General features: G+C 41.1%; 1 pseudogene; it reads left to right on the top strand.

Moving 5' to 3' along the window:
• The window catches only part of LOC109907002 (chloride transport protein 6-like), a 32,615-nt pseudogene extending 21,799 nt beyond the window's left edge, over positions 1-10,816 (top strand).
• The last annotated feature ends 1,723 nt before the right edge of the window (positions 10,817-12,539 follow it).

Below are 12,539 nucleotides of genomic sequence, written 5' to 3'. Positions count from 1 at the left end.
AAGGCACAGCAAATGGAAACCATTTTGTCTAGCTGAGGGATGTCTCCTTTAATATCTGGAAAAGGGCGAAATAGTAGAAGTGGAAACTGATGCTGCTGCAGCATTGCTCATCTTCACAGTGGGAATCTGGTCGACATGGGCTTCTTGATAGTGTGAAATGTGTTGATCAAAGGCCACATTTTCCCTGTGCAAAGGAAAGAAAATAAACATATTTGATATAGGCTATAGGCCTATTTATTTATTTATTTATTTGAACCTTTTTTTAAATTTAACCTATGCCACTACACGCTCAGCCATGTACAAGGATTAGATTCAGTTATATTAATATCCGAATAAATCATGACTATCCAATCATCACATTAGGAATAGTAGGCTTACATTAGTTTGCAAATGTGTTGATAGATGCATGCAATGCTTTATTATAAAGGAACATTTTTATGGTGGAAAAAATGCTTCCCCAAAACTTGAAACTCATGCGCAGCCTATGAGAGAGACACATAATAATAGCTAGACTACACACTATTAGGTAGCTAATGTTGGCTAACTTAGTCTTGTTGTGATCACCTGGTTAGCATAACATGTAAACTATAAATCGATCAGACTAACCAGTGATGAAATGGTCGGAACAGATCCTGTGCTGACAGTTGTCTGGGTTCAGGTCTTGACTGACAAAAAGGTTTCTTTGTTTTTCAGACAGTTCTTGAGTCTTATCTTCTTGGTGTTTCATGATTACGGGTAATCTGTTTTTCCTGCCTTGTTAGAGAAGCCAAATACTGAACAGAAATTGACCACGGTGATGAATCAACTAGTTTTAGGCACTGTTATCATGCAGCTTGGGGTAACCACTCAGCTGTTGTTGTTGGAAGAATTGACGTGGTGATCTTCCAACATGGCTTCCAGGAGGCGTCATACGCAACCTGGCAACCCTCTATAAGAAAGAGTTCCAAATAACATCTAGTTTTCAGTTTTCCCCTCCTCACTCAGACTAATCCCAGACAGTCCTACTGTAGCTAATTCTTTGCTTGAGAAATTGCTTTTTTGCTATGAAGCAATTCTATTTTTTTGACCACCACAACCACAGTAATGTACTTAACTGTTACCCAGAAATGATTTGCTATTTAGATCAAAACAACTGCGTTGAACCTTTACTTTATTTGGCACTTAATAGCCACTTACAACGAGCTTGTCGTGGAATACAAGAAATGGGGGGGTGCATACCCTCATCCTCATTGATGGGTCCACAGTGGAGAGGGTCAACTTCCTTGGTGTCCTCATCACTGAGGAATTGGCACCAGCACAGTCGTGAAGAAGGCATGGCAGCACCTCTTTGCCTTCAGTAGGCTGAAACGATTTGGCATGCCCCCTCAGATCCTTAGGAACTTTTACAACTGCAGACTGGTTGTATAACCGTCTGTTATGGCAACTCCACCACTCTCGACTGGAAGAGAGTTGTGTGGATGGCCCAGCGCATCACTGGTGGTGAGCTCCCAGCCATCCAGGACATACATTCCATGCGGTGTCTGAAAAAGACACAAAAAAAATGCCTAAGACTCCAGCCACCTCAGACAGACTCTTCTTCATGCTCCCTTCCGGCAGGTGGTACCAGCGCATCGAGGCTCAGACCAACAGACTCCTAAACAACTTATCTCCTGGCCATAAGACTTTTAAATGGATAACTACTGCTCTCCCTCTCCCCAGACTATCCACACGGACTCTATGCCCATCCACTGGTCTCTACCCACTCAAGACGCACACACCTTAGGGCTGTTGCGGTGACCGTATTACCGCCACACTGTCAGTCATGAGTCATGACCGCAGTAAAATTCTAAAAAAGCATGCCCAGGTTGCATGAAAGGAGATTACCGTATGTACATACAGCCCTAGGCGATGCTGTTGGTTCATTGATTGTGCAGGGCGGCTTACAGGTAGTCTACAATTATAGTGAATTTGTATTTGATTTTGAATAGCCTATTAATAAGGATTTTTCTATATTTTCATAGTTAATTGGGTGGCACATTGCCTTTAGCTATACAGAATATCTCACCACCATGTGTTTCCATCTCTTCTCCTTTATTCCTTTCTTGAGCGTGCAGAGGGGCTGTCAACAGTTAAGTGAAATATGTTTTGTTGAGATAAACATGTTACTATCGATGTTCCCAAACAGATTTCACTTGGTTTCCCAAATTAAGCGCTGTGTAGCTGCAGGAACAGGGTTGGAGAGTCCATGGCATAGAGAGTTTGGGCAGAATATCACCTGTCGGGCAGCGAAAGCATGCTCCTCAAACAGTGGTCGACGGGTGGAGTGAAATAAGTGTTGTTATATTTATTTCTGAGCTGCTCATATGAAGCACAGGTCTGCTATAAAACTGAAGTAGCCTACCCAGCATCATTGAAAAATGGACTGGTGGGAAAACACATGGCCTCCATTCGCCATTTGAGGAGATTCAGCTGACATGTATTCTTCCCCTGTTCCTGTCCATTTGATAATGGGCCATTCTAAATCGAAACTGATTTTACACGTTAGTAAAGTCCAGATTAAATTGAGGATAGTCTGATGGGTGAAAATATGATCACTTGGTGAGAGAACAGTGTGTGCAGCCTGGGGCAAGGAACATAGCGCAAACTTTTTCTGCGGCTTTCTCAAATCATCAATATCCTATAGTTGCATCATGTTGCCCATTTATGTTTGGATTTCTAAAACATTCTAAGGTTTGTATCAGTAACAACTACAGTTGCCAAATAACTCTAAATCTAGCATGTAGGATCTGTTTCAAAAGATCACTTTTAGCTCAACATAGCCACCTCATATGCACACTCGCTCCAGAATGGGAAAAATATCCTTTCTATTTTATTCAGTTTCAAGTCATATTTATTCAAGTAAAATCATATAGTATCAAATAATGGCACGGGACTTATAAGCATATCTTGTCAGCGAAATGAACAAGCCTAGAGCCAATGGCATGGACCATAGCCAGATACTATACAGTAGGCCAACTCATATTCTGCTCTTTGGGAAAATACATTTTCTTCATACTATAATGTTTCTTTAGACCTGACTAAAATAAACAATGGATTTATTGGTCTATATGAAATTGATTTATTATGCTTTTTTAAATGTAGATGTTCCAAAGGTGCGCATCAGCGGCTTGTATGTAGCTTGTATGTAGCTTGTTTATGTTAATTAACAGTCAATTACCTTGAAACCGGCATTCTTTTGCATGACAATAACCAGCTGACAAAATGTCATGACTGCCACAACTCTAACACACCTTCACTGTCACTCTTACTCACATGCACACACACATACTCACATGCGCACACTCACATACTGTACACTCTCAGTCACACACTCACCACCACGCACACACACCCACCCACCACTTATGCTGCTGCCATACTGTTTACTGTTATTATTATTGTTATTGATCCTGCTACCAGTCACTTTCTCCTAATACCTGCCTACATGTACATAGCTATCTCAAACACTCCAGTGTTCCTGCACATTGTAAATGTGGTACTGGTCCTGGCCCAGTATATAGTCTACATTGTAAATGTGGTACTGGTCTTGGCCCTGTATATAGTCTACATTGTAAATGTGGTACTGGTCCTGGCCCTGTATATAGTCTACATTGTAAATGTGGTACTGGTCCTGGCTCTGTATATAGTCTACATTGTAAATGTGGTACTGGTCCTGGCCCTGTATATAATCTACATTGTAAATATGGTACTGGTCCTGGCCCTGTATATAGTCTACATTGTAAATGTGGTACTGGTCCTGGCCCTGTATATAGTCTACATTGTAAATGTGGTACTGGTCCTGGCCCTGTATATAATCTACATTGTAAATGTGGTACTGGTCCTGGCCCTGTATATAGTCTACATTGTAAATGTGGTACTGGTCCTGGCCCTGTATATAGTCTACATTGTATATATGGTACTGGTCCTGGTCCTGTATATAGTCTACATTGTAAATGTGGTACTGGTCCTGGCCCTGTATATAATCTACATTGTAAATGTGGTACTGGTCCTGGCCCTGTATATAGTCTACATTGTAAATGTGGTACTGGTCCTGGTACTGGTCATGGCCCTGTATATAATCTACATTGTAAATGTTGTACTGGTCCTGGTCCTGTATATAGTCTACATTGTAAATTTGGTACTGGTCCTGGTACTGGTCCTGGCCCTGTATATAATCTACATTGTAAATGTGGTACTGGTCCTGGCCCTGTATATAATCTACATTGTAAATGTGGTACTGGTCCTGGCCCTGTATATAGTCTACATTGTATATATGGTACTGGTCCTGGTCCTGTATATAGTCTACATTGTAAATGTGGTACTGGTCCTGGCCCTGTATATAATCTACATTGTAAATGTGGTACTGGTCCTGGCCCTGTATATAGTCTACATTGTAAATGTGGTACTGGTCCTGGTACTGGTCATGGCCCTGTATATAATCTACATTGTAAATGTTGTACTGGTCCTGGTCCTGTATATAGTCTACATTGTAAATTTGGTACTGGTCCTGGTACTGGTCCTGGCCCTGTATATAATCTACATTGTAAATGTGGTACTGGTCCTGGCCCTGTATATAATCTACATTGTAAATGTGGTACTGGTCCTGGCCCTGTATATAGTCTACATTGTAAATGTGGTACTGGTCCTGGCCCTGTATATAATCTACATTGTAAATGTGGTACTGGTCCTGGCCCTGTATATAGTCTACATTGTAAATGTGGTACTGGTCCTGGCCCTGTATATAGTCTACATTGTAAATGTGGTACTGGTCCTGGCCCTGTATATAATCTACATTGTAAATGTGGTACTGGTCCTGGCCCTGTATATAGTCTACATTGTAAATGTGGTACTGGTCCTGGCCCTGTATATAATCTACATTGTAAATGTGGTACTGACCTGGCCCTGTATATAGTCTACATTGTAAATGTGGTACTGGTCCTGGCCCTGTATATAATCTACATTGTAAATGTGGTACTGGTCCTGGCCCTGTATATAGTCTACATTGTAAATGTGGTACTGGTCCTGGCCCTGTATATAATCTACATTGTAAATGTGGTACTGGTCCTGGCCCTGTATATAATCTACATTGTAAATGTGGTACTGGTCCTGTCCCTGTATATAATCTACATTGTAAATGTGGTACTGGTCCTGGCCCTGTATATAATCTACATTGTAAATGTGGTACTGGTCCTGGCCCTGTATATAATCTACATTGTAAATGTGGTACTGGTCCTGGCCCTGTATATAATCTACATTGTAAATGTGGTACTGGTCCTGGCCCTGTATATAATCTACATTGTAAATGTGGTACTGGTCCTGGCCCTGTATATAATCTACATTGTAAATGTGGTACTGGTCCTGGCCCTGTATATAATCTACATTGTAAATGTGGTACTGGTCCTGGTACTGGTCATGGCCCTGTATATAATCTACATTGTAAATGTGGTACTGGTCCTGGTACTGGTCATGGCCCTGTAAATAATCTACATTGTAAATGTGGTACTGGTCCTGGTACTGGTCCTGGCCCTGTATATAATCTACATTGTAAATGTGGTACTGGTCCTGGCCCTGTATATAATCTACATTGTAAATGTGGTACTGGTCCTGGCCCTGTATATAATCTACATTGTAAATGTGGTACTGGTCCTGGCCCTGTATATAATCTACATTGTAAATGTGGTACTGGTCCTGGCCCTGTATATCATCTACATTGTAAATGTGGTACTGGTCCTGGCCCTGTATATAGTCTACATTGTAAATGTGGTACTGGTCCTGGCCCTGTATATAATCTACATTGTAAATGTGGTACTGGTCCTGGCCCTGTATATAATCTACATTGTAAATGTGGTACTGGTCCTGGCCCTGTATATCATCTACATTGTAAATGTGGTACTGGTCCTGGCCCTGTATATAGTCTACATTGTAAATGTGGTACTGGTCCTGGCCCTGTATATAGTCTACATTGTAAATGTGGTACTGGTCCTGGCCCTGTATATAGTCTACATTGTAAATGTGGTACTGGTCCTGGCCCTGTATATAATCTACATTGTAAATGTGGTACTGGTCCTGGCCCTGTATATAGTCTACATTGTAAATGTGGTACTGGTCCTGGCCCTGTATATAGTCTACATTGTAAATGTGGTACTGGTCCTGGCCCTGTATATAGTCTACATTGTAAATGTGGTACTGGTCCTGGCCCTGTATATAGTCTACATTGTAAATGTGGTACTGGTCCTGGCCCTGTATATAATCTACATTGTAAATGTGGTACTGGTCCTGGCCCTGTATATAGTCTACATTGTAAATGTGGTACTGGTCCTGGCCCTGTATATAGTCTACATTGTAAATGTGGTACTGGTCCTGGCCCTGTATATAATCTACATTGTAAATGTGGTACTGGTCCTGGCCCTGTATATAGTCTACATTGTAAATGTGGTACTGGTCCTGGCCCTGTATATAGTCTACATTGTAAATGTGGTACTGGTCCTGGCCCTGTATATAATCTACATTGTAAATGTGGTACTGGTCCTGGCCCTGTATATAGTCTACATTGTAAATGTGGTACTGGTCCTGGCCCTGTATATAATCTACATTGTAAATGTGGTACTGGTCCTGGCCCTGTATATAGTCTACATTGTAAATGTGGTACTGGTCCTGGCCCTGTATATAGTCTACATTGTAAATGTGGTACTGGTCCTGGCCCTGTATATAGTCTACATTGTAAATGTGGTACTGGTCCTGGCCCTGTATATAGTCTACATTGTAAATGTGGTACTGGTCCTGGCCCTGTATATAGTCTACATTGTAAATGTGGTACTGGTCCTGGCCCTGTATATAATCTACATTGTAAATGTGGTACTGGTCCTGGCCCTGTATATAATCTACATTGTAAATGTGGTACTGGTCCTGGTCCTGTATATAGTCTACATTGTAAATGTGGTACTGGTCCTGGCCCTGTATATAGTCTACATTGTAAATGTGGTACTGGTCCTGGCCCTGTATATAATCTACATTGCTTTTTTTAAATTTTTGTTATACTATTTTGATATTGAATACTGCACTTTTGGGAAGGGCTTGAAAGTTAAGCATTTCACTGTACTTGTGCATGTGACAAATTAAACTTGAAACTACTATAGTAATTTTGTAGATGGGAAAATGTGTTTTTGTAATGAAGTTGAACATGTGCTCTTTATGACAGAATGTTAAAACTTTTTTTTTTACCAACTTCCAATTTTGAAAAGTCACCAAATTGGTGGAACAAACCTTATATGATTATGTCTTGGTCAATATATGTCTTGGTCAATATGTAAACATATGGCTTCTAAGTCTTGATGTAGGTCTTAATGCATACATCGGTACATCTTCTTCATTACCCGTGAGAAGTGTGAAGATGCCCATACCTTCCCGTTCCCAAGAAGAGTGCAGAGTTACCTACGTAGCAGACACACAATGCTTGACTACTAGGTGATGTGTCCAAACAGATACTATGGTATGTTCTAACCACTGAAGTCATAACCACATGTTAGCACTGATGTCTTTACCCCATTACTGCAGTCATAAACCAGGTAATGACCCATCCTCTATTTAATTAGCAAGCATGTTTAGAAGGAGAAGCAGGTAAAACATAGATAGTTCCCATTAACTGTGATGAGTCAGTCTGGTGTTTTTTATTTGGAGAAAATGTTGTGCTGACGTGTGTTTCTGTGTGTATCTTTCCAGACACGTGCCCTACCCTAATCTGTATCCAGACCAGTCCACTAAGCGAGAAGTGGACAATGGAAGAGCGCTTCCGACCTCTGACCTTCCACAGCATCATCTTTGCGGTCCCAGTTGGTCAACCTGCTCATCCGTGGCGTCTGCTACACAGAGAACCAGTCGGTTAGTGTTCCAATCCACTCATCATGAGGGTCGTATTAGTTAGTGATGGGGAGGAAACATTTACACAAAAGATTATTGCGAGATTATCTTAATCTTATCTTGATTTGAATCTTCTTTTTATATGGTGAGCCAACATGTTTTCAGCACTTTCATTTCCATGACTGATCAAAACTTGTTTACTCATGGCTCTTTAGTTCCTCTGCAGCAGACATGTAGTGAGCAGTATGTTTGAACATCGAATCACAATAAAATCAGAGTATCGATTCGCAATATATAAAATAGTGTGACTTAAAGAATCGTAATACATATAGTTTCTCACCTAAGTATTGTGATAATATCATATTGTGAGGTCCCTGGCAGTTCCCAGCCCTAGTGTTCATTAGGCACCAAATGGAAGAAACTGTGGAGGAACTACCTTCACTCTCATTCTTGTTCTCCGTTGCAAAGTGTTTTGCTACGTTTTGCTACTTTGTGCTATGCACTAATGAATATGACCCAGGAGTTAGTCAGTGTGTCTAGGGGAGAGAGGAAGTGAAGGAGTGTCTGTGTTTGTGCACTGTTCTCTTTCACTGTATGTCTGTGCGTCCACATAGAGTGCCACGCAGCCCAGACTGTCATACGCTGAGATGACTGAGGACTACCCCTGTTTCCCAGACATCCACAACTTGGACCTGGTCCTCCTCAACCCCCGCATGATAGTGGTACGACCCAGTCCATCACACAGGAGCTGTGTTGTTAGACTTCAATGGAGCTTCTTATATTATCGATCATAATCTGTTGCTGAAAAAACATATGTGTTATCTGCCATATCGTGGATTGAGAGCTACCTATCTAATAGAACACAGAGGGTTTTCTTTAATGGACGCCTCTCTAACGTAAACCAGATAGAGTGTGGTGTTCTTCAAGGCAGCTGTCTTAGATCTCTACTGTTCTCTTTTTTTGCTAATGACCTACTACTAGCATTGAATATAGCCTGTGTGTCTATGTACGCCGATGACTCAACATTATACACGTAAGCTACCACGGGAAGTAAATCACTTAAATCCCTAACAAAGAGCTGCAGTCATTTTTAGAATGGGTGGCTAGTAATAAGCTAGTCCTAAATATATCGAAAACTAAAAGCATTGTATTTGGGACAAATAATTTGTTAAACCCTGAACCTCATCTAAATCTAGTTGGGAATAATGTGATCAAACAGTCATCCAGAAGAGCTGGTGCTCTCATGCATGTTTCAGTGTTGCTTGCCTCGAAGCGAGCATAGACGTAATTTAGCTCATCTGGTAGGTTTGTGTCACTGGGCAGCTCATGGCTGTGCTTCCCTTTGTAGTCTGTAATAGTTTGCAAGCCTTGCCACATCCGACGAGCATCAGAGCCGGTGTAGTACGGTTCAATCTTAGTCCTGAATTGACTCTTTACCTGTTTGATGGTTTGTCAGAGGGCATAGCGGGATTTCTTATACGTTTCCGGGTTAGAGTCCCACTCATTGAAAGTGGCAGCTCTACCCTTTAGCTCAGTACGGATGTTGCCTGTAATCCATGGCTTCTGGTTGGGGCACGTATGTACGGTCACTGTGGGGACGACGTCATCGATGCACATATTGATGAAGCCAGTGACTGATGTGGTGTACTCCTCGGTGCCATCGGAAGAATCCCGGAACATATTCCAGTCTGTGATAGCAAAACAGTCCTGTAGTTTAGCATCTGCTTCATCTGACCACTTTCTTATTGACCAAGTCACTGGTGCCTCCTGCTTTAGTTTTTGCTTGTAAGAGGAATCAGGAGGATAGAATTATGGTCAAATTTGCCAAATGGAGGGCGAGGGAGAGCTTTGTACGCATCTCTGTGTGTGGAGTAAAAGTGGTCTAGAGTTTTTTCCCTCTGGTTGCACATTTAACATGCTGATAGAAATTAGGTAAAACTGATTTGAGTTTCCCTGCATTAAAGTCCCCGTCCACTAGGAGTGCCGCCTCTGGATGAGCGTTTTCCTGTTTGCTTATGACTCATTGAGTGTGGTCTAAGTGCCAGCATCGGTCTGCGGTGGTATATAGACAGCTACAAAAAATATAGATGTAAACTCTCTGGGTGAATTGTGTGGGCTACAGCTTATCATGACATACTCTAACTCAGTTGATCAAAACCTTGAGACTTCCTTAGATTTCGTGCACCAGCTGTTGTTTACAAATATACATAGGCCGCCGCCCCTTGTCATACCAGAGGCTGCTGTTCTATCCTGCCGAATAAGCTTAAAACCCGCCAGCTGTATGTTAATCATGTTGTCGTTCAGCCACGACTCTGTGAAACATAAGATATTACAGTTTTACTAGAACAGAGGCTAGCAAACGCACAGTACTATATACAGTTGAAGTCAGAATTTTACATACACCTTACCCAAATACTTTAAACTCAGTTTTTCAAAATTCCCTGTCTTAGGTCCTTTGTTTCCTTCTGTTTGGTGCCTAGTGAATACAACCCAGATTTATAATAACAACCATTTACATCACAACATGTCTCTGTTGGTCCATCATAAAGACAGACACACCATAGACTCATTTCAAGTACTTGACACAGTATGTATTAAATGTCCATATTGTTCAAATTTAAACCGGCATGAATTATCAACATTCTCTCTGACATAAACACAGCTTCAAGTGAGTAACTCAACTTATTTTATCCGTCAAAACGAGCTCTAGAATTTTGCATAGAAGCACTAAGCAGAGAAATTGCTTTCTCAATTAACTACTGTAGCTAATTAATAGAGTACAGTAGAGTAGAGGAAGCAATTTGCTCCATGATGTCCCTGTCTGTACCTTCTCTTTCAGATTGTGGGAATAATCACACGACACAATTTAACCCACGAGTTCCTTTTGGTGAAACTCAGACAGCACTACATCACCATTTCAGCTCCAGAGTCCAGTCTTTAAAGCCGACAAGAACCGCCTGCGTCTTGCTGTCCTTGGGACACAATCCCCCCTGTAACTGGATCTGTACCATGCTTTTCCATGTCTTATCCATTACACACACCCAACCATACAGCATCCATTCTCTGTATGAGATAATAGGCACACACCCCTTGTAATGAAAGCTGGTGACTTTTGTCTGCTGAAGAGCCTTCTATCACCCAAAGACGTCCTCCGTGTCCCAACACATTTCCATGCTTTACCAACCAACCAACGATTTATCATCATTATCACTGTGACACTTTTGTTTAGATTTCTGACTGTATTTTTTTATTCTATGTTTACTGTATATTTAAATGTTCTATTCTATATATTTGCACTAAAACCATTTCACTGTTCCGCCAGTGCTTCGATCAAAGTAGGCTCATCAAGAGATCGAGATTAGGGACCGTTTCTAATCAAGGGATATGTTTGGAGCTACATTAACACAAAAATGCATAATTGCACTTGCATATGTGAAGCTGAACAACAGACAGTTGTTCTCACAAATATTCAGGCAACAGGGTTATGAGAGTGGAATGGAATCAACAAAAGTTTATTAATTTTATTTTTGTTATTTTGACTAAATATGCTGGGCCAAGGAAGGCTCAGCATATTTTCTAGACAGAAAATGGTGGATGTCTGTTTGTCAGTATTAATCCTTAAGAGTCTATTGGCGTACCCGTGTGTCAATCTATGTAACATAACAAAAATACCCCCATCAAAATCTGTCAGGTTAAGCTAGAGATATCAGTGTTTTTGCATGGGCTGCGTAACAATCCACCACATCCGCCTATGTCAGGCATTCCGCATCTGCGGTTGAAGGTGGCTTGTATGTCTTCCATTTCCTAATAATTGCTCCCACAGTTGATTTCTTCAAACCAAGCTGCTTACCTTTTGCAGATTCAGTCTTCCCAGCCTGGTGTAGGTCTACAATTTTGTTTCTGGTGTCCTTTGACAGCTCTTTGGTCTTGGCCATAGTGGAGTTTTGGAGTGTGACTGTTTGAGGTTGTGGACAGGTGTCTTTTATACTGATAACAAGTTTAAACAGATGCCATTAATACAGGTAACGAGTGGAGGACAGAGGAGCCTCTTAAAGAAGAAGTTACAGGTCTGTGAGAGCCAGAAATCGTGCTTGTTTGTACGTGATCAAATACTTATTTTCCACCATAATTTGCTAATAAATTCATTAAAAATCCTACAATATGATTTTCTGGAATTTTTTCCCACATTTTGTCTGTCATAGTTGAAGTGTACCTATGATGAAAATTACAGGCCTCTCTCATCTTTTTAAGTGGGAGAACTTGCACAATTGGTGGCTGACAAAATTATTTTTTGCCCCACTGTACATAACAATGATACAATTTCAATTCAATGTGTTTAATGCAGGCCTGAATTCATTGAATATATCTATTGTTCCCTGGATGGCAGATAGATGGCAGTATAGCACAGCTGTTGGACAGAAAGGCCAAAATAGAATGTTTACCGAAATAGAACAATAGAACGCAGCTGCTCAGCTCCAGTGACCAATACATATCAGTTTGCTACTAGCTAATTTTGCAGACTGGTTGACATGGATCGATTTATTGGACGGACAAGTATTTTTTTGTACTGCATGATGGGACTAGCTCACTTTGTCTTATTTGCCAGAAGGCAGTCAATTGTTTTAAGTGAGCAAATTTAGAGCGATATTTCCAGTCATGCCATG

Source organism: Oncorhynchus kisutch, linkage group LG17 (genome assembly GCF_002021735.2).
Source record: "Oncorhynchus kisutch isolate 150728-3 linkage group LG17, Okis_V2, whole genome shotgun sequence".
Taxonomy (NCBI): domain Eukaryota; kingdom Metazoa; phylum Chordata; class Actinopteri; order Salmoniformes; family Salmonidae; genus Oncorhynchus; species Oncorhynchus kisutch.
Note: the sequence above shows the minus strand (reverse complement) of the source record. Positions and strands in the feature narration are given on the sequence as shown.